Below are 21904 nucleotides of genomic sequence, written 5' to 3'. Positions count from 1 at the left end.
GATGTGCGCTGTCCTTTTCACGCCGATAAGATGCGTTTCTGACCCCTGATTGGATTAAGTCAAACTTCATTTTGGTGAAGAGGAAAAACCACTTTGTTGCGATTACCGCGGAATTTCCAAGATGGATGAACATAATAAATGTATTTTTTTTCTCCCCCTTCATGTCGCGCTCAGACGATGGCAAATCATTATTTGATCCCCTGCTGGATTTGTATGTTTGCTCACTTAACAATAAATGAACAGCCTCTAATTGACATGTTTTTTTTAGTATTGCTCCTGTTTCCTCCCACATTACTAAAAACTGACCCCTCCAAATTGCCCGTAGCTGTGAGTGTGGATGATTGTTCTGAGTGAAAATGTTTTACAATATTGTGCATTTAACTGAATAAAACAAGTATTTGACCCTCAGCCAGAACTCTCTGTTACGTTTTGGGGTTGGAGGAGGAGGTTGAAAAGTCCGCAATGCCATTTACTGGCGCTGTGGCCAATTGCAAACAAGTTTGAGACTAACAGAGTTTGACAACTAATGATAAAAGGGGACTTTGTTGGAGTTTGTTGGTTCCCGGTACCGTTAAAGCAGGGGTGTCAAACTCATTTTGGTCGCAGGCTGCATCATAGTTTCCCTCGGAGAGCCATTGTGACTGTCAATGTCTTCTCTATACATACAGTATAGGCTACACAACAAATTGATAAATAACGAGTTTTAAAATCAGAGACTAGTAAAAATTGTTAAAATCTTTAAAAAGACGAATGGTAATAATAAAATGCTATGCAGTGTCTCTATTTCTGTTTAAAGTGAAGACGATTTGTAATTTTAGATGCAAAATTAGTCTTCGCTAGCCACATAAAATGATGTGGTGGGTCATATCGGGCCCCCGGACCTTGGCTTTAATACCCATGCGATTAAGTGAAGTCTTTGTGCTTGACTGAAAACCTGATTTCCTCAGCAAGAAATGAGTTGTTTCAAAAATGAGTCATGGATAAGAATTCTAGCACAACAATGATCCAAAACATGCGGTCAGGGTGCAAAAGGATTGTCTTTGCAAGAAGCATAGGGTTAAAGGTCACACAGTGGCTTAGTCTGTCCCCAGACCTCAACCCAATAGAGAAGCGGCAGAGGGAGCTGAAGTTTTTGTGTTTCCAGGCAAAGGAGTTTTTTAAACATGCAGTGGTTTGCGTCAATATCAAATTCTTCCTTCACGTAATTGAATGTGAAACATTTTCGCACATTAAATTTTATGTAGTGAGGGTTTTTTTTTTTGTCTTTTTAACTGCTTCTGTCCATTATGGTAATCAATAAACAAGCATAAATATAGAGCCTGTTCATTTCTTTGTAAGTGAACTTACAAATTCAGCAGGGGATCAAATAATTATTTCCCCCACTGTATATAAGCACTCGCCTCTTGATCCCCAAACGCATAACAGCGTTGAAGCATTATGAGCTAAAATTGTTTAGGATGAGCGTAAATTGCATTGACCATAAGTGAGCCGCATTTCCTCAGCTCATTTCGCTTCCAATTAAAAAAAGTCGAGCAGAGAAAACCTCCCGTGACCGTAAATCCCCCTTTCCGGACCGACTCTTACGACTTCATTTTGTTGTGCAATGTTATTGTAACGAGCGGCCAAAGAGCCCCCTGTTGTCTTTTAACTATTTTACTCACAATTAATAAAAAACAATCCAGCGTTAGAAGAGGGTGGTTGCAATATGTTTTCCAGGAATTATACGCATCACCGGAGCACATGTAAAAGGGAATTGTTATTTAATATGGAGGGAAAAGGCACATGATAAAAAATGGAATGACACCTGTCAGCAGCAAACGGGGGGGATTTTTTATTTTATTTTTTTTACTGCAAAATATGCAAGTTGAACAACAGTCTTCTGTTTTCGTGCCTTATCACCAAGATCGAGTCACGCGTCACAGAAGTTAAGTACAAAGGAGCATTGACGCCGGTGCGCTGACAAACGTCAACGTTTGATGCAAAGTGCTCCATCATACATATCAAGCTGTTCTCGTGAGAATTACGTCCGTCGGGAAAGTTAAGCAGTGATGCGGAAAACGCAAATTTCTCCTCCATCATTTCAAAGCCGTTAGAGTGTTTGGTTTCATGTATTGGTTTAAAAAAAAAAAAGAAGTCAAATGTAGGTTTTTTTTTTTTTTTTTACTTAAATAGGCTCAACCTCCAGTGGGTGGGATTAATAAAAAAATAAAAAATAAAAAACTCAAGGAGAATCCAGTATGGAATAATATTATTTTTGTCAAGCGAAAATAGATTCAGTTGAAACGTAGTATTTATGTTGCAATATCCTGAAGTGAAAATTCAAGCTGTTAAATGAGTTCATATTTATTTTCTATCCACAGTGTCCCACTTGACTCCTTTGTTAATTCCCTAAAATGAGGATAACGTTTAGATGTTCCACTTTCTAGAAAGAAAAGATGATAGCCTGCTGTATAGTATTAAAATCATTATTTAATTTTTTAGAATAATGCAGTTTTTCACAGTGGTCCAACTGTTGTATTTGTCCGAATTATTTCCTTCCTCGAAGAAGACAAAGCATCAACTTCACTTCACGGTAGATTACGAAAAGGTGGTCGCTAATAGATGCCGATGTTCTGGGAAGCGACCCAATTTTACATCAATTCAGTCTGCTTGCCATTTTCTTTCTCTCCCTCCCCTAAATAGCGACGCAATCATTCACTGAGTATTATGACTCACTTAATGACAAAGTGAATAGTCTTTGACACCGACACGTCACAGCGTGTAATCCGATTGGGACATGAAGCTCACTCCTCCTTTCACACCCGCACCCGTCGGACAAATCTCCATCCCAGCTTTCCCTTTTTTTTTGCGGCGCTCTAATCGGTAACATTATCCCCAATGAATGGAGGGCTGGAGAGATGGATGGATGGCGCTGGCGGCTATAGGGCCCGCGAGCAGCTGAGCTCTGACGGGTGACTACGGCCCAGCGGGGTGAGACGGCCGCATCATTAAGCGTAATTACCTCCAGCTAATCCACTTCCACGCCGTGCAAAATAAACAGCCAGGCCCATTAGAGGAGCTGACTGTCAGGCTGCAAGTGGCCTGTGGCTCCTTTGGCACTGATCCCCAGCCACATGGGAATAAGAGAAGAGGGATAGGGGGGAGGTGGCTATATTATGTGGAGGTGCTGGCTACATGCTGGCAGAGCTGGTGTTTTTGTTTTGTCGCTTAACCCCACCGCCATCAACCCCCTCCCCCCCCTCCCCTTCCCATGTACCCAGATGGTGTTCATTGTGACCACCACCATTTGCGCTTTGCCTGCAGGCACGCCGCCTTTACCCGTATCATGGTGTCACGACACCCACCAACCTCGTTACACGCTGCACTTTTGGGAGGCGCTGATTTATTTGCCCGACCTTTTATTAGTCAACCTGCACCAGACTATTTTTCCTCAGAAGGGGAAAAAACATTCAATGATGGCAATGAAATGACGGTCTGTGTTAAATGCGAAAAAAAAAAAAATGGTGAGAATCGGGAAGTATCTACCCGCAAATCATTTCTGTCTGTGTAAAGTGCAAAGAAACGTCTTCTAAACTTGATACATCACAGACAAAAATCCTCACTTATATTTCTCTGCCCAAAGGGAAGATGTGTATTCAGGCTATGGGCAAAATTGGATCAATTTCATTTTCTTCTCATGACTTAATTTCACTTTGTGAGGTGATTAAATCTGTGTTGGCCCTACATTTGTAAAAAAGGTGTAAAGTCTGATCTGCACTTGAGAAAATAAATGCCCTCCCCAATTCCTATTTGTGGTATTCCAACTGTGGTTTGGGTCAACATGAAGGCTTTTAGGGGGATAAAAAGCCGCAAACACAATCTGCACTACATTCCCGATATATTTGGTAGTTGAGTAACTTCTTTGTCATGATAATCAATTATTTTAAGCTTTATACGGTAGGAAACGGAACTTAACTGAAGCTGAGGCAGGGCGACCTTGGTTACTGCTTTTAAAAATCAAATCTACTTCGAACTAATTCTGTTGAGGTCAGTTTCTTGTTGGGAATTAAAGTTGCGAGTTGAAAGTCATAACGGGATCAGACGATTTTCTAAGTCAAAAAATTAAAACGGTACTTTTGCCCCCCCCCAAAAAAATGAATCATTAAAATCGAGTAATCGCCCAGTTTTAGAATCCACAATTAGAAGCGCATGAGCACGAGCGTTTACCGACAACATCTGCTGGCCAGCTGTAGAAAAACAAGCCAGGCCCAAAGTGAACCGTAAATCACGTGGTCAGACAGCCAAACGGCCGACATCCAGTTCACTTGATCCTTCCGCCGACAGGTGTCTTTGACCCCCGATCCCCTCCGCCCGGAATAACACCTGCTCCTGGAAACTTCCGAGATCCTGTATCCCCCCCGGCCTCGCCCGGCGACCCAGCCAAGCCGCCCCAAAGCCAAAGAACAAGCGGGAAGAAGCATTAACCGGCCGCTCGCCCGGCTAGCCGCTAATGGATGGGAGCCATTTCATCAGCAATCTGACATTTAATGAATATATATTTTATCTGCCCGTGCCGGTTATCGGAACGTCCTGCCTGTTCCGAGAAATGGTCGCCGTGGGACTCTTTGGAGTTTCCCCCTCTCTGACTGGCACCTGCACGCCAATCGGCACTCCCGCCTTCAGCCCTCGGCCCCTCTCTCCAATATGGTACGCCGATTAATAATTCATGGGCGGTTATTAGGGCCGGTTCAATAGGAGATGTGCTGATGGAGGGTCGGGGCTTGGGCGAGTGCGCCCCGCAGGGATGCTGCATGTTGTTGTGTCAGCCCCCCATCTGCCAGAATGCAATAAGGCAAACAATGGAGGCCTTGATTTCCACCAGCAGGCCCATAATCTTTAAATGGCTATTAGCTGAAGAGTGCAACCAGTCAATAACCGACAAAATCCTTTTAAAAGCTTCTCTCGCTCGCTCACTCATTCTCTTTCACTTCTTCTCTCTTTTTTTTTCCCCCTCCCGCGGTTCTTCCCGGCCTGATTCTGATCAGACCGGAACGCAGACGGAGCTGCTTTTTACGATCGGGAATAGAGTAGTCAAAAATGACACTCCTAGTTCACAATGTTTCCAGTAAAAGTAAAAAGTACGTAGTCCTTGATAATAATTACATATGAAGTGAAACAAACTAACGAGTTTCTATTGAGTAAATTCTGATTAGTGTTTTTTTTTTTTTTTATTAGATTTTTTTTAATGATAATCTTGCAGTCCGTCTCTATAAAAGATGAGGCCCATTCAAAGTGGAGGCTGAAATGTGGCTTGACATTCCTTCCTTCTTTTTCATGGGTCAACATAACTTGCGGTGGGGTTAGCCAGAAAGTTTACTCAAGTTAGTACTGTCGGTTTAAAATAATATCACTCAAGTATAAATAGAGTCCTCCAAAATTTAGGATGCAGTAAAAAAAAGCATAAAAGCTACCCGGTGGGTAATTTCTGATTTGTTTTACTCTGTTGCCAGTTTTAAACATGCACGATAGGTCTTAAGACACGAGGTCACACGTCAACAGTGCAGTTTTGACTAGCCGCCGTGACCTTTGGGTTGCACCATCACATGATCATCCAGTCAGGTCAAAGGGCAACGCTCATGGAGGAAGCAGCAGAGTGATGTCATGTCATTAAAGCATCAGCATACAATGTTTCAGTATTTTTTCCCTTAGTAATTCAACTCACTTGTCTAATATTTACATTTGTCTGAGGACTCTAAAGTGTGGGGAAAAAAAAAAAAGAACTTGAGGAGAGTGCAAATACTTTTTCACGGCACGAAAGCGTAGCTATTTTTTTCCTGGTCGTCATAATAATAATAATAATTTTTAGATATTTCAAAGGCAATATAAGATTGTTGAAGTGCAAACAAGGGATATTGGTTAAAATTGACAACCATTCATTTTTGTAGACTTCCCGTTTCCTGTGTAGAAAGCGGCCCTTTAGGGATTCTATGAAAACAACAGATTTCATTTCCATTTTTATGCGCTCCACAGGAAAGCGAACCTTTTAAGTGGACACAGGAAAGCCCTGAAATGCTGTCACAAGCTTCTCACTTCCTCCCGTATCCTCCTCATCTTCTTCTTCCCCCTCACTCGCTAACTTGTTCCCCTTTTCCTTCTTCATCTTCCACTTGTGATTGTTCTCCGTCGCTTCCTCCTCCTCCTCCTCCGCCGCCGCCGCAAAGCATCCAGCAAAGAGCAATCCGTCTTCATTGTGGAGACACATGTACTGTTTTGACACTGAAGCCTCAGACGGAACGGAGGGGAGGAAGGAAAGCAGAAAGCTCCTGACAGCCACGCTACGGCAAAAAACATCAACAAACATTACGGGAAGCGCATCCATCACCAACAACGTCAACCACTACAAATTTGCATGGCGGTTTCAAGTCGAAATTTGAGGACAATAAAGCCGTAAAGGAGCTTGTAAGATTACAAAACAAAGGTCGTCATTTTAGGGAAATTTGGTGGGAAGTGAGAACAAAAAGACTAAACATAATTGAACGATAATCTTAAATTAAAAGGAAAAAAATCTTGTTTCTACAAATCGATTATTTTTTGAGTCATATTTATAAATTTGGTGAGCTTTAACTGTGTGATTTTATGAAAAAACAATACACATTTTACAGAATAAATTCTGAACTTTACAAGAATGAGGTCAGAATTATACAAAAAAAATTGGAAATTAAGTAATAATTTTCAGGAAAAAAAAGTTGTAATTACGACAATACAAGTTTGCCAGGACAAAGACACAATTTTAGGAAAGTAGTCATTTCACGAGCGCTGGGGCTAGAATTTTGTTTCAACTCTGTGAGAATGAATGATGTTATGACAATAAATTTGCACTTTTGTGAGAACCAAGTTTTATGTTTGAGTAAACTTGTACTTCCATTTGCACAAATGAAATCAAAATCTTATAGAATAGTCATAATCTTCCGACAATAAAGTAAGGATTTTATGAAACTGGTCATATTGTTAAGAATGAAATCATAATTTTACAATAAAGTTATAATTTTATAAGAAAAACTTTTATCATGAATAAAGTTTTCATTACAAGGTTAAAGTACTAGTTTAATGAAATCATTCATATATTTAGGTGCATAAAGTCATAGTTTTATGCAAATAAAACAATCCAAATATAATTTTGAGATAGTTCCGTGAGATTAAAGTGTTGAATTTTGCGAGAAAATTAAGTTGGAAGTCCTAGTTTTAACACATTTAATTTGTAATGTAAAAAAAAGGCAATTTACAAAAATAAAGTTGCAATTTTGTGACTCTTAATTTTAACACAATTCTTTTTCAAGAAATTCATCTTTAATAAAAAAATAATAATAAATGTAATTTACAAAACTGTTCCACATGCTTGTCCATATTACCGCAACAAACTTACAAAGTCAATCGTAGATGGTTTGACCTGATTTGAGTTGACCGATGCTCATCCGTCCACATTGGCACGCAGTCTATTTGCAAAGTACATGATCGTATTTTTCAAGTCGTACGATCCATCGCGAGCCGACAGTGGCGGCATTAAGTGCATCACGGAGCTTCGCTAATGCAGTTGAAAAGCAGATGAATCTCATTTGAAAATGTCTGCGCTGCATTAGCCGCAGTGCTCACCACGACAAGCATGCTGACTTCCACATTATGCCAGTCCACCAAAAAGGACAAGAAAAATAAAACCAAGTGAACTTTCACTGTTATTCTGTCATTGTACTCCTTCCAAATTTCTGAGTCAATTTGCGATGAAAAAACAAATCCAAACAGTTCATCTCATTCTGGAAATATATTATCATGTTCCCCAAATTCCTGCATTTTCTTGTCATTTCACATGACAGCATTTCCAAACAAATGTAGACATTTTACAAAACTTATCACAAACTTAAAATCATAACTATTTGAAATACCTAGAAAATTCTCACATTGGGAGAAAAGAAAACCCAAATGGAAGATCTTCTATTCTGAACCATTCCAACTTCAAGTTGCACATTTCAACAGTTCAATTAATTACAAAGCATTTCACTTCAGCGTCAGCTCTTCAGACATCACACACAATTGCTACAGAAATTGCATTCTCTACTTGACGTATTGACTTTTTTTTTCTCTCTCTCTCTTTGGTTTCACATTCAGCCATCAGAGTGACACTTTGACAGAGAGCCACGTCGTTGTTATTACCCTCACGGCGACTGTCCATACATCACGTCCCCGCCGTAACATCCACTTTAATTGAAGTGTCATCTTCTTCTGGCCAAAGTGAATGGCGTCAAATCCACTTTGACAGACGTTACAAATGACGCCAGTGCCACACAAAATTCCGACAGGGGCCAAATTGTTTCTTATTAATCTTATCCTATCAGGGGCCATTTTGCTGTTAATTTAAAGGGCACCTTATATCATGCATCCAGAAAGTATCCCATCGTGAAAACATGGGAATTATTATCATTACAATTATCGTTAAAGAATTTTAAAATGTACGTCGGTGAATCAAGATGTCATTAGTGCATATATCCTATCATGAAACACTTTTGTTCTTATAGGTTCGGTGCTGCTATTTTGGTTAGCAACGGCATTTCAACGGAATCAAACTATTTTATGACACTTACTACTTCGCATTAATCAGTATTACAACTAGTATTGTAGTGTACATCTAATTTATAAATTTCAAAAGCACTCATTTCCACCAAAAAGCACAGAAATGTACATCATGAGTGTGTGCGCCATTTATCCCCACACAACTCTCCACGCACACTGACAGAAACACAGACACACACGAGTGTGTGTGTGATATTTATCCCTACACAACTCTACACACACATGAGCGTGTGTAATAAATATCCCTACACAACTCTACACAAACACACAGTGGCCATGTGCCATCTCCACACAGCAATAAGAGTATGATTTACTATGAAAATGATGGCGCGTGAGCATGTTTGGAGCCTAATGTTGTTTTTAAACTTATCACATCAATCACGTCAATTCATGAGGAAGAGGAAGGGGCGGGGGGATGTCCCTGCCTCCTTCCCTCCCCCCATGAGAATGAGCTCATCCTTCCACAGCAGACGCGCCGGCCTGGCGCTGGCGCTGGCTTCCCGTCTCGACGCGAGACAACAACAACAACGCTGCTCTTCCTCTTGACGAGCCTCCGAGGTACGCTTGATGTCAACACCGACGCCTCCTCCCCAGCATCCTCTCGCATCTGCCATGCCAAATCGATGCTTTTGATGGGCTTGTTCTTTCACATCAAATTCAGACAAACGTGGCTGTCACCTCCTGTGTTGGAACATGATTTTTCTACTTAGAAGACACAGTCTACATTTTTTTAAACGGATGAGCAGTTATGTATTACATTAGCTTCCAATAAAAAAGCCATCTGGGACGGTGACTGAACTGATATGATGAAATGATTTGGGGATTCATCCGAGTATCATGCATTCAAAGGGACAATACAAAGAAAGCATCATGTTTGTTTTTTTATCAAGATAAGAAACAGGGATTGGGCATCTTAAGCTATGATGGGGGCCACAAATTTTCATCTGTGCTACTTCACGACACTTCCGAACAAACGTATATGACAAAAACCGAGAAAACCTGTTCATAATTTTCCCTCTCATTTTTTTTCTTGGGGATATCTGGGGTGGGGCATTACTAAAAAGTGTTCAACAGCCTAAAACTGCAAATTTGATTGAATCAGCTTCTCCCAAATCAAGCTTTCCGAGTTCACTCTCACCCGGCGCAAAGAGGAAAAAGTTGATGAGCTCATGCCATGAGCACTTAAGCGGCTCAGGTAGGAATGCGCTTCATTCGTCAACATCAGACACAAGCGCGCATCCATTAAGACGTGAAGACAAGTCCCCACTTAAGTGTTGCTTCCCCTTGCCAGAATATTACAAGAAGCCCATTTGTTTTCTCTCTGACACGTGATTGACTTTCATGTAAACGGGGAAAGGGACACCCGAATGATTCATAGCTTTGCTACAATGTTGAGTTAACGAGGATTTTTATCTTCCTGCTGGAAGTCAAACGAGACGTCAACAAATAAGGACGTTGGTTCCAAATTTTGCCACAAGCGCATCATCGATTATGAAAGGACCCAACTGAGTTCAACAAAAAATCTAATCGGAACAAAATTTAGTGGGTTAGTTTCTGTGCAATTATTTTTTTGAAGCAAATATTGGATTTAAATATATTTGTTGCAGTTGTTAATTAATAATAATTTAAGTCCATGCATCCCAGATGTTTTAGCGCGGTAAGTGGCGAACACCTTGAAGTCATTCGGTGTCTTACCTGAACTTTCGTTCATTGAAGGCGTTCATATTTTGGATGAACGTAGCACGTTTTTGCTTGGTGAACATTTTTGTGAACGTCAACTTGTCGGCGTCAAAAAGTAGAACATGGAAATCCCCTTTTTCCGACATTTTCCCACTTCTCATATCCTCGCTCACTATCGACCATTAAAGTTGTTCACTTTATCATTCTTAATAGCTCCCCCTCCCCCCAACATTTTCATGTACTGGGGCTTTCCTCCCCCTCTGCCTGTAATTCATCATCCTTTATAGAGACTAATAGGTTGCTCGTGACGCCGGGGAGTATCCGCCCCCCAATTTTTCTTCGCAAAACTCAGCGAATTCTTGTGAGAGCCTCTTCAGGGGGGAGAAAAGTGCTGCATCAAATCCCATTAGTCCAAATTATTTGCTCTAATGATACATATGGCGGCTCGGTGAGGCACTGGTTAGCATGTCCGCCTCACAGTTAGGAGGGTGCGGGTTCGATTCCACCTCCCTGCGTGGAGTTTGCATGTCCTCCCCGTGCCCGCGTGGGTTTTCTCTCCGGTTTCCTACCACATCCCAAAAACATGCTTGGTAGGACAATTGAGCATTCCAAATTGCTGTGAGTGCGCATAGTTGTTCGTCTGTGTGTGCCCTGTGATTGGTTGGCAACCAGTTCAGGGTGTCCCCCGCCTACTGCCCCCGATGACTGCTGGGATAGGCTCCAGCACGCCCGCCACCCCCGTGGGGACAAGCGGTATTGAAGATGGATGGATGGATGTTTCAGTCATAAAACAAAACCAAAAAAAAAAATCAAAACAAAAGGTCTAGTCAACTTATGTCATCAATATTAAAACTAGGGTTAGGGTTTCAAACTAGGGTTTCAAACTAGGGTTAGGGTTTCAAACTAGGGTTAGCATAAAGGTGCACCGTAATAAATATGGATTAACAGGGGAGAAAAGAAAAAAGGCCTGAAGCAGGGTTGTATTTCCTCAAGTCTTTAATACAACAGCGATTACAAATGAGGAATTATTAGGTGAATTAAAATGGCCATGCTAACGTCATTTAGACGTGGGAAGAAGATCCTCAAGTGCTCTCTCCTCTCACTAAACGCTTAATAGGATTTACTAGCAAGCATAATAACGCTTGATTAACCGGCCGCCGTCTTTTGATTTTTGTTAGCGCCAAGCAATAATACTGTATTATTATTATCACGATCATGAAGGTGAGAAATGTTTTCATTTTCACACTGAATAAAGTAGCACATTTAGTTTTCGCACAAAGTATATTGCTATTAAGTAAGTTACAACTGCAGTATTTGTGTGTGCCCATATTTATGTTTCTTGGAGTTTTGGTTGGTTCCACCCAGTCTGCCACAATTCTTGCCGTCAAAATTCTCCGTAAAAGTGAATTCCTATTGTGAAACTATCGCTGCATATTATGACTTTGGGGCAATGCTGCAAATACTAATGTGTTGAAATTGTACTGTACTGACAAATGATTTTATTTTTCATCGCTCTGTAGTTTTGTGGCAGTTATCATATCCACATGAAAAGAGGCCATTGTGTGAATGATTTGCCACAGCAAAAAATATATAAATAAAAAAATAAAAAAAAACAGCCTCATCCCCAGGGAACCTTCCTCCCTATCTGTTGCAGGGGCCTCCGCGGTAACGTTATACACTCATCATATTGGCCGCATTGATGTTAGGCCAAATGTCCCCTAAGAACAGTTATGTTAGGCTGGGGGGCAGCCAGGCGTGAAAGTGACCAATCATCTGCTTTGAAATGTTAGAGACCCCAGGAAGGGACAGCGAGGCGTTTAATAACCTCCCAATCCAATTAATTTGATTGTGTGGTGGCAATATTTTTTTATATTACGTTAATAAACTCAGGAAGAGAAGTGATTGCATCAAGCAAACACCGAATGTGGAACGCAACGTCGCTCATACTAAACAAAAGGTGATCCTAATCATTTAATTATGCGTTAATTGAATGAAGTCTAATCCTGCATCTTTTTTTAAAGTGAACTCTACTCACAGCATATGTTTGGTCTCTGTGGTTCAGCAGGCTGCTGTTTTGGTTAGCAAAAGAGTTCAAATGGGCTCGGCAATTAACTCTTTGAGATAATTTAGCCGTTTGTCTTTCGGACGGAAAAAAAAAATGAGGCGTGTGCTGGAGGCAGGCGTTTATTTGCCTTAAGTGTAATTTTATCTAATACATGTCAAATTGTTATTGAGTTAGTCGAGCCAGGTCAGTTAAAGGACACATTCAACAAAATCATTAGACGTGAATAGATTAGGGGGGAGAGTTAATGGGCAACTATTTCCTCATTGACGTGCTGGCTCTATCTTTAGAATGAAGCTTGTAAATGACCCGGTCCACACGCCCTTCACCCAGCGCAAGCGTGCGACATATGTGGGTGGGGGTGTCTCCAAAGACCCCTGCATAGCAAGATGGGAGCGTGGTAACCCGATCAAGCACCCCTCACCCTAAACTTAAAATACCAGCACAGATCAATAAGTGCAGCATGTTGTTTGATGTTCCATGGGAGGAGAACGTACAATGTTCCCGGTCCAGCCAGCCGCACACATCAATGCCATCATGGCAGCCATAAATAATATCACTACGCATGAATCTGCAACAATTTGTTTTAGAGAATCTAGTCCTAATTTTTTTGAAAATACCTATATAAAAGTATTTATTTATGCTTTGATTTAATCTGAATTCTTTAAATCTTATTGAAGTGAATAATTATTAATATATCTTTAAATTTCTAATTTGGATGATTTCTGTTCTGAAATTTTAATTATTTTTCAAAATTTGTTTTTACCTAAAATTATTCAATTCAACTAAATGTGGTGTATATAAAGCAAGCAAAGGAGAGCAAGCAGGAGAGCCTTTTTTTTTTCCAGGGTGCGGTGTTGGACGTATGCTAAAAAGGGGTGTGGCCTAGCGTAATGGCTAAAAGTCTCTCCTTGCCCAAATACCAGGGCAGTACAGTACCTTAATTCCTCTGTTTCTTTTTTAGTTTTTTTTTTTTTTTTTTCACTTGAGCAGCAACATATCTCAAGTTTGTTCATAAGGAAATAAAAAAACAACAACCAGGTAGTAGCGGATAATTTGTCAATAAAAACTTTTAAGATGGAACACCAGCAAGTCAAGGGTACCACTGTGTGTATAAATTATGAGGTTTGTTACTTGTCCTCGCTTAATACTCACAGTCCCTAATAAAATGAATTCTATATTAACGCCTCCCAGATGAGAAAAATGCAAATAATTTAATAAGCGTCCTGTCTGCCTTGTTTTAATCAAACAATAAGTGAGTAACACTATTAGTCATTTTGTTGGCTTGTTTTTAAATAAATCAAAATAAAACTTTTCTGTCCCGGCGTAATTAAAAGCCGGCCCGCAGCCCCGAGGCCGTGCTTCTGCTCGGCAAAGATGAAAAACAGATCCTGCCTCATCAGCAGCCAGAAGCAAGCCGGAGAAAGCCAAGCACCTGAGTGGAATAATGCATTGTGGGGAAACAGCTTTCCACTCTTTTAAAAGAAGAGCGGAGGCACGTGGATGGCACGTTGATGTCTCCCTCCATCTGACTCAACGCAAGTTGGCAATCTCGGTGATGAATTGAGGAATTTTCATGTCATGTAGGGTGTTGACTTAAGGGGGGAGGGCGAGTCAGGGGAGATGCCTGGAGGCAGTGGGGGTCAAGTTTAGCTACTTTTGGGGCAGATGGTGTTAAGAGTTCAGTCTGTCACTCGGGAAGAACAGACAACGAAGAGGAGAAAGACACTTTACGCCTTTTATTGACCTGTGTGCGTCTCAATATTGACTTGACTTAGCCCCCAAATCATTCCCACAACCTCCTCCAAAAGCAGACACTTAAGGTCAGCAAAAGACTCCTTAAATAGCACTTATTCACCGCTCACTTTAATATTGATGAACATAAGCTCAAATCATTGATTTTTTTTCAAAATTGAGATTAAGGTGACTTCTATAGTTTAATATTGATGAACATAAGCTCAAATCTGTGATTCTTTTTTTTTTTAGATGAAGGTGACTTATAGTTTTTTCATTTTTTAAAGAGCTACTGGGTTAAAAAAATCGCCATTGGCTGAATGGATGGACAGGGATGGACGGGCGAACGGAAAGACAGACTGATAGACAGCTCTGCTGTGGAGTGACAGCCCAATTTGCATTTCCACTGTTCATCAAAGTAAAAAAAAAAGGCCCATATCTCGAGGACTGATTCACCGAGACGTGATTATCCTGAGACGATATACATTTTCATCGATTTTTTTTTTTGTCAGTGAATGAGTCAAACCTGACCTGAAGAGAATGTCAAGTGCAGAATGTGAGTATTTTTTCCTGCCTTGAAAAACATGTTGCCTGGAACTCACCTTAGATTTGGGTTACCGTACTCCATACGGATACTTGGCCGCACGTCCCCCCCGGACCTCCACCAGCGAACCGCATCTCGTTGCCCTTGAGCGGGACACGAGACATCAGAACCAGAGCGTCTGCGCCATTGTTTAAATAATACAGAGGTGATGCTAAAGTTCAACAAGAATGCACCACTTGGCTTTCCATCACAACTGGAGTAAAAACATAAAACATCTGCAAATGTATGGAAAGTCACAATTCGATTTGACATGTAGACAGGTATCGTATAGTTTTATATTTATATCGGAAAAAAAAGAGCATATCTGAACGTATTTTTTCAAGGTAAAGGATGCCTGTGATAATCAAGCTAATAATGTCAAAAGGATCCAAACAATGTGAGATGTGTCTCTTATGCATTTGTGATGCAAGCAGGACACCCAGCTGGGTGTAATCTTATTGGAAAATATGGCCCAGTTACGGCCTTGAAGCAGCGGAATTTACCTCCGTAATCAAGCGGGGGGAAAGTGCATTACGTGGCGCTCTTATTGCACAACGATCCATGCAGGACTCATTATGCGCAGCGTCTCTCTCTGCAGGTGACACTAAATTGTCTTGGCCGGCAACAATTACGACAACATTAGCTGACGGAAAACAGCGGGGGTCAAATATCAATCTCCGAAGCTCGGTGTAAACATCGGCAGATATCGACAAGGATACGGCCAGGTGGGCCATTGTGTGCTTAATGGTGGAAGGCAAAAGCGACCAGCATGGCCAGCCGGAGCCTCTTTCATCTTCACTCAGCACAGCATGAACAGTGTCTGCACAATAACTGCTATGACTGAGCCTTTTCTCATGGATTACAATCTGACACCTTCAAATGGAGGACAACATTATAATTTAATTTATCATTTAATTTATTATAATGGTCTGTGGCTAAAGTTTTGACTGATGTCCATCAGTAATTTCGTCATCGTTGTACAACAAAAGGCACATTTTAAATTTCCTCCAAATTTTATGATTTTTTTTCAGTGTTTTTTTTTCATCTTAAAAAATCACAACATTTTGTAGTGTTTTCCCCCCCTGATAATTAAAAACTCCGCTTGAGTTTTTTTTAATGACTGTTTTTATATAAAGAGCATTTTTTTTCCATTTTAATAAACTCACAATATTCAAGTTCTTGTTTTAATGACCTTCCTGATGAAACGAAGTTAATGATTTTTTATTTTTCTGCTTATATGTTTTAATTGAAATCATCATTTCATTTGTATATTTGTGAGATTTAATGAGATATTTTTATTTCCTAATATTTCATTTAATATTTCATATTCATTTCCTGTGTTATCTGCCAACACACACGTTACACTTTTGACAGGAAACGGTACGCGTTCCACAAACTAATGCAAGTCAAGGTGTTAAACTTCGACCAGAATGTGGATCGATATACAAATCGCGAAAATCCTTCTTCTTCCACGAACCAGTAAGTGGCCTGTGCCAAAACGACTAACTTCCAGCGAGGTATGAAAACATGCCAAGTGGCCCACGGGTGTTGGTGTTGCATGAATCTTTTGGATTGGAGGCAGTTGAAAGGCTCGCCAGCGAGGCTTGAAGAATATGAACGATGGCACTTAGTGAGAAACGAGCGTCCACAGACCATTACGCGCCGTCCGTCACGCTCCAGATCGCCCAGATTAGCGCATGTCATAAAGTCAAACAGCGCCGTCCTCCCTGCGGCCCCTATCTGCTCCCCGGCTGCAGGAGATTCTGCCGGCGGCCGGAGCGACCGGGGCCTCCGCCGTCCCCCATGGGGGCGCTTCCTCCCGACGCTTTTGTTTTCGCCGTTTTATCGGGATTGTTCACAAAAGCCAATCTGCACCGGATCGCTAAAGTGTCGCGGCAGACTAAACGGATGTCTGTACGTGTCGTAAACATGTCATAACAATCCGGTAAAAGTGGCAATATGTGGCAGTTTGAAAAAGCATTCTGAGATGGGGGGAGTATTATTACTGTTGTTTTTTGTCCATATACGTATATTTGAAAAAAAAAACTTTAAATTGTGTTTTTCCGTAAAAAGTTTTTTTTTTAGTTTTCTCAATAATTTGGATTTTAATATTTCATCAACTCCAGATTAAGTGCATTTGCGATATTATTATTTCCACTATGTATACTTTTTGTGACATTTTACTTTGATAGTGTGTTTTGAGATTATTCTGAAGTCAAATATGTGCTTTGGCTCACGAAAGATTAGGCAACAGCGCATTAGGCTCAAAGTGGGCGTGCCCGGACAGTGTGGCGACAAAACGCTTTCAGGGGAGGTGGGAGACGCTATCCAGACGCCCTTCAAAGTTCATTCCATGAGTCAGTGCGTCGATCAGCGCTCACGAGCGAGAAAAGAGTGGTGGGTGTGTATGCCAAGTTCTCAAGATGTGATCCTCAGGCTTCAGACAATGGCGGATGGGAATGCGTCAATATAAGCAAGAGGCGCTCGGCGTGCACAGGCACGTTCACCACAAACTCACGATCTCGCCAATGGTTTTCACCAGTCGGCCATTCTACCATGACGGCAGTACGTCCAAATGAAATACCAGCAAAACACACACAAAAAATGGATGCTGTACTTGTTTTTGGTTTGGTTATTTTATTGCTGCTGACGTATAACAATGAAATATGTTTTGGTTGTTTTCCGAGAAGAGAAAAGTTTTGAAAATGTTAAGAGCTATGTGGGTTTTTTTAATAAATTTTGCATTTTGTAGTTTTTATGCTTCTGTATTTGTTTTTACGAAAGAAAATCACAAAATTGGGGCATGAGTAATTCTGTATTGTTTTGTGGACAAAAAGGAGATACGTGCATTGTGTTCATGATATTTATTGAATGTAAATAAAATTACTTAGATTTATTGGATTAATTCTATTGTGTTTCTGGTATTATTTTAAAGACCTCTCAACTTTTAGTGATAAAACTGATAAAGTTGAAAAAAAAAACTTGACAAATTGTACTAAATCAAGTTTGAAGGCTATTGCAAAAACAATTGAGCCGCTGCTATAATGATTTCATGCACTCTTTCATCCAATAAAATCCAATCCAGATATATGCATTTTACTTTTTGTTCTTTTACTTTGAGCCAGTGATTCATATTTGGAAATACGCATGCACTTGTGTGACACCTGTTTTGCTCTAAACATTATAAGCACCGACAGACTACTTTTAATCTGCCACATAAATGTACTTTTTTTTAAGTGCCCTATCCTGTTTCTGGCCCATCAGCGGTGGGGACTTTGATGCCTTTACCTCCTGTCGGTAGCCATCGAACATCCTAATCCCGATCCTGGCACTTTTACGGAGGAACCATCCAACCTATAAGAAAACAAAGGTTACAGTAGCTCAGCCTGCGGCAGATCTCATTTCACACCAACAACAACAAGCCCTGACTGGCAACTTTATCTACTTGGCTTTTTTGTAAATGGAGGGTTGCGTGACGGGGCAGCTGACAGAGTGGAGAGGCCTGGCAGGTCCGTTTGTCGTGTTTTGTGTTAGCCGCCCGTCGCCCGCGCCACTCACATCTCGTCACCGGCAAACGGATTGACCTCGCTTTGTAACCCGAGAGCCAGACAGCAAAAGAGTGAGCGAGCGCTGCATTGGAATTTGGAAAAACTTTCATCTCGCCAGTCAAAACCTTTCAAACGGCTCCACGTCTTTGTCACGTCGCACTTCACGGCCCAGAAACGTAAACACGGAGGGGGAAAAGAAAATAAAGGAAGCCGGGACGACTTAATTATAAGACGAGCGTGGACGTCCATCACGCTCAAGTGCAGTCCAGACAATTGTGGGGGAGTATCTCATGAATGGGACTGAAGGATACTTGCATTATCGACTTTATTCACTTTAAACTAATTGTCATTGGTTCTTGTGAAGGGAAAAAAAAGGAAGGGAAAAAACCCGAACTTTTTACATTTCAAGGACATTAAACATTATTGTTTAAATATATTTTTTGTGGACAGTTTTATACTTTTTCGTTCCACCTTTTGTTTATTTGGCTGCAATTCCACTATCAAACACTAGATGGTGGCACATTATTTTATATATATGTATGATCAGAATCAGAATCAGCTTTATTGGCTAAGTTTGTGCATGCCAAACGAGGAATTTGACTTCGGTTGATCTCAGCCTCTGACGTGCTACCCAGCGTGTCATATGTGATATCTTGCTGTTTTCTTTGCCAAAGCTTTTTGACTACATTGACATGAAGAGTTGGATGCAGTGGAAGCACATTTCATCTGCTGTTGATAAGCGTGACATTTGTGAGCAGACGAGAGTGGAAGTGGATTCTATCAACGTGTTTAATAACGGCAGCAGAAATGAAAAGATCCTGAAGGTACCTTCGCCTCCTCAATGGCTATCTGGAGGAAGAAACAAGATTGCAATGTCATTTATAGCGGGCCCGCAGGCTCGCGGGGAAAGAGGAGCTCTCTGAAGCTAACAAGTAGGAAATAAAGGAATTTCTCCTCTTAATCGTTGGCGGCTTGAGGCGGAAAGAACTGGAAAGTCCAAGTCGGACGGCGTGGTCACTCTTTGGATAACTTCATCAGTCGCGGCCGACGCAATCAGACGTTGCCCTCTGGGAGGCAGCGCGGGCGCAGAGAAACGTTCATTTTGGCGAGGAGTGCCTCCCTTTTGTAATTAAGAGAACCCGAACCAACGTTAGCCCGGGAGTGGAACGTCTGGAAACAAATAAAAGCCTAATGAAGAAATGATTGCTCTCATCGACAAAGAGTAAAAGAGGAAAGAAGGTGCTCCGAAGCAACGCTAACAAACTCCACCGAGTAAAATGCTGTATTTCGTCAAACCGTGGCCCACTACGGCCGGGTTCTACACGATTGTCACGATTCTGCCCTTTTCCCGACCACAGATGTTAAAAACCAGACTCTCAAATCTCATGTCTTATAAAAGCCGGTCCTGTAAAGATGATCCTCTGAGGTCTGTTTGGAGTAGATTTGTCCGGATAATAGCGTCAAGCCAGGTTGACAATTTTAAATATTAATCATAAAAGTAGGTCTATACATTGACATAGATGCTGCAAGACATTTTTTTGTGTGGCCCGGTACCAAATGGCCCACAAACTGACGGCAGCGAACCCCTGGCTTAAAGGCCTTTAACACCGTAGAATTTATGTTAGTTTGGTGAGCCCATCTATGGGATTTTTCATTGGGTGTTAGCACAAAGCTAGCAATCATTCATGAGTGGTTTGGCTCAATTCACATGTAATTCAGTTTGTATTATCTTCAGATTTGCAGTAAATTTCAAGTGGCAATATGTTTTGAAAGATCAGCATTTGTCCTGTATTGATGTTTTTTTTTTTTCTTCCAAAGTTCCCCCTCAGTTTATTGAATAGGTAATACTTTTGTAGCTGGGGGCTTATCTTTATTTTCAAATTAGCACCATGTGCAAAAACATTACCGTTGTGAATCAGGATGCAATTCAGCTACTCATACAAAACAGTAAACTCTTCACATCTTCACAGTCTCTCACATTGTCTTCTCATTCACAACTTCTGTTTCTCTACTGGAGTTCATTTGTCAAAAGTTTCAGGAAGAACTAATTTTCCCCTGCTACTTCTTAGCCCAAAATGTGACATTGTCTTAAAATCAATTTCATAGAGATGATTGCCTAAGAGTATGATTTTGTTTCCAAAACTATTGATTTTGGCCATTATAAACATATTCAAGAGGAGACGTCAATTACTCGTGTGGCCCCATAAAGTACAACTAGACTATTGTAATAGAGCTGGCTGTAGAATAAGCACGGAGTAAAAAGATTTATCTCCCAGTTCCGACTGTTTGATTGAGTAATGCACGCGGAGCACATAAACACCTCCGGCGCTCTCTCTGACAACTAATGTTATCGATGGTCGTCCATGGAAAATCATGCATTGTGCAGCTAAAAGGCCCTAAATCTCATCCGCAATTGATTACGGGCATCTGACTCTGTGTACATTAATTCAGTTTGGGGCCATTAAAAGAAGAATGCTTGGCCTCGCAAATGGCAAACGATGACTGTCAACGGCATGATGAATGGCAGCTTATTATATTCCCTCTCATTATGATTAATAACATAGGAAGGGATGCTCCGTTCTTGTCAGGGTGGAAAATGTAATTAGCCGCCTTGGCCGGCGCTGCAGCCAGGCCGCCTCTCGGCCCTGAAACAAAAACACACACAATTCGGATCTAACGCCATTCTAGTATTCTAGTTCCAACTTCCTGTTCCTGTGTGTGCTGATGACCTCATTTATATATATATATATACACACACACACACACACACACACACACACACACACACACACACACACACACACACACACACACACACACACACACGTATATGTTATTTATTTATTTATTTATTTATTTATTTATTTATTTATTTATTTATTTATTTATTTATTTATTTATTTATTTATTTATTTATTTATTTATTTATTTATTTATTTATTTATTTATTTATTTATTTATTAGTTGGGCATCGATTACATGTTTTTTTTCTCGATTAGTTGCATGGGCTACATACTTTTTGGGGGACAACTGTCCTGTAGATCCAGAAATCTCCCCAGCGCTGTACAATAAAAAAGGTTTATTTTCTTCTATTTTATTTTCCTGAATGGGTGACGCCCACAACAGGGTGAAGGTAAGCAAGCCGGGGCTAACTATGGGGTGAGGAGGGGGCAGCACTGTCGGGGTCAACGGCAGGGCATTCTCATGATTGCACCTGCAATCAGCACCTGTGAGACCGCTCTTGCGCTAAACATCAATTAATGCACAAATATCCTAGCGGGCTCCTGGCGGACTCACTACAGCTGCCTTATGATTATTAAATTATTAAATTACGACTGAGACGCGCTGATGGAACGTGAAGCAATTTATGCAGTCATCAGATTTTTTTCATTTTATGGCAGTTGCTTTCTTTTCATAAATCAGCTGTGGAATGTGCTTGTATAAGTAACCAAACATTTACATTTTATGTTTTGAACATTCGACTCGGCTTTGCTTATTTTGTCTCCTTGTTACTTGTTTTTATTAAACCAAGTATTGAAAAAAAAGTTTTTCCTTCATCATTTACTTATACATCGTGGGTTTCTTCCTTAATATCGACTGTTGTGCAGCTATTAATTCATAATAGCAATGTTAGTAGGTTCCATTGCACTTCACAATGCTAATGGCTCATTTGCGCCACTTTTTTGGGTGCATTGG

General features: G+C 40.8%; 1 protein-coding gene across 2 annotated transcripts in view; it reads right to left on the bottom strand.

Moving 5' to 3' along the window:
- The window catches only part of adad1 (adenosine deaminase domain containing 1 (testis-specific)), a 46370-nt gene that overhangs the window by 17254 nt on the left and 7212 nt on the right, over positions 1–21904 (bottom strand). The window contains exons 2-3 of one of the 2 annotated variants that reach the window (XM_061275021.1): positions 17949–18014; positions 14680–14764 (exon numbers count right to left, since the gene is read on the bottom strand). The gene's annotated coding sequence lies outside the window, so the exon portion shown is untranslated. The remainder of the gene's footprint in view (positions 1–14679; positions 14765–17948; positions 18015–21904) is intronic. The other variant, XM_061275027.1, reaches the window with a different exon arrangement.

Source organism: Syngnathus typhle, linkage group LG1 (genome assembly GCF_033458585.1).
Source record: "Syngnathus typhle isolate RoL2023-S1 ecotype Sweden linkage group LG1, RoL_Styp_1.0, whole genome shotgun sequence".
Lineage (NCBI taxonomy): Eukaryota > Metazoa > Chordata > Actinopteri > Syngnathiformes > Syngnathidae > Syngnathus > Syngnathus typhle.
This window is presented reverse-complemented; position numbering and strand designations above follow the sequence as displayed.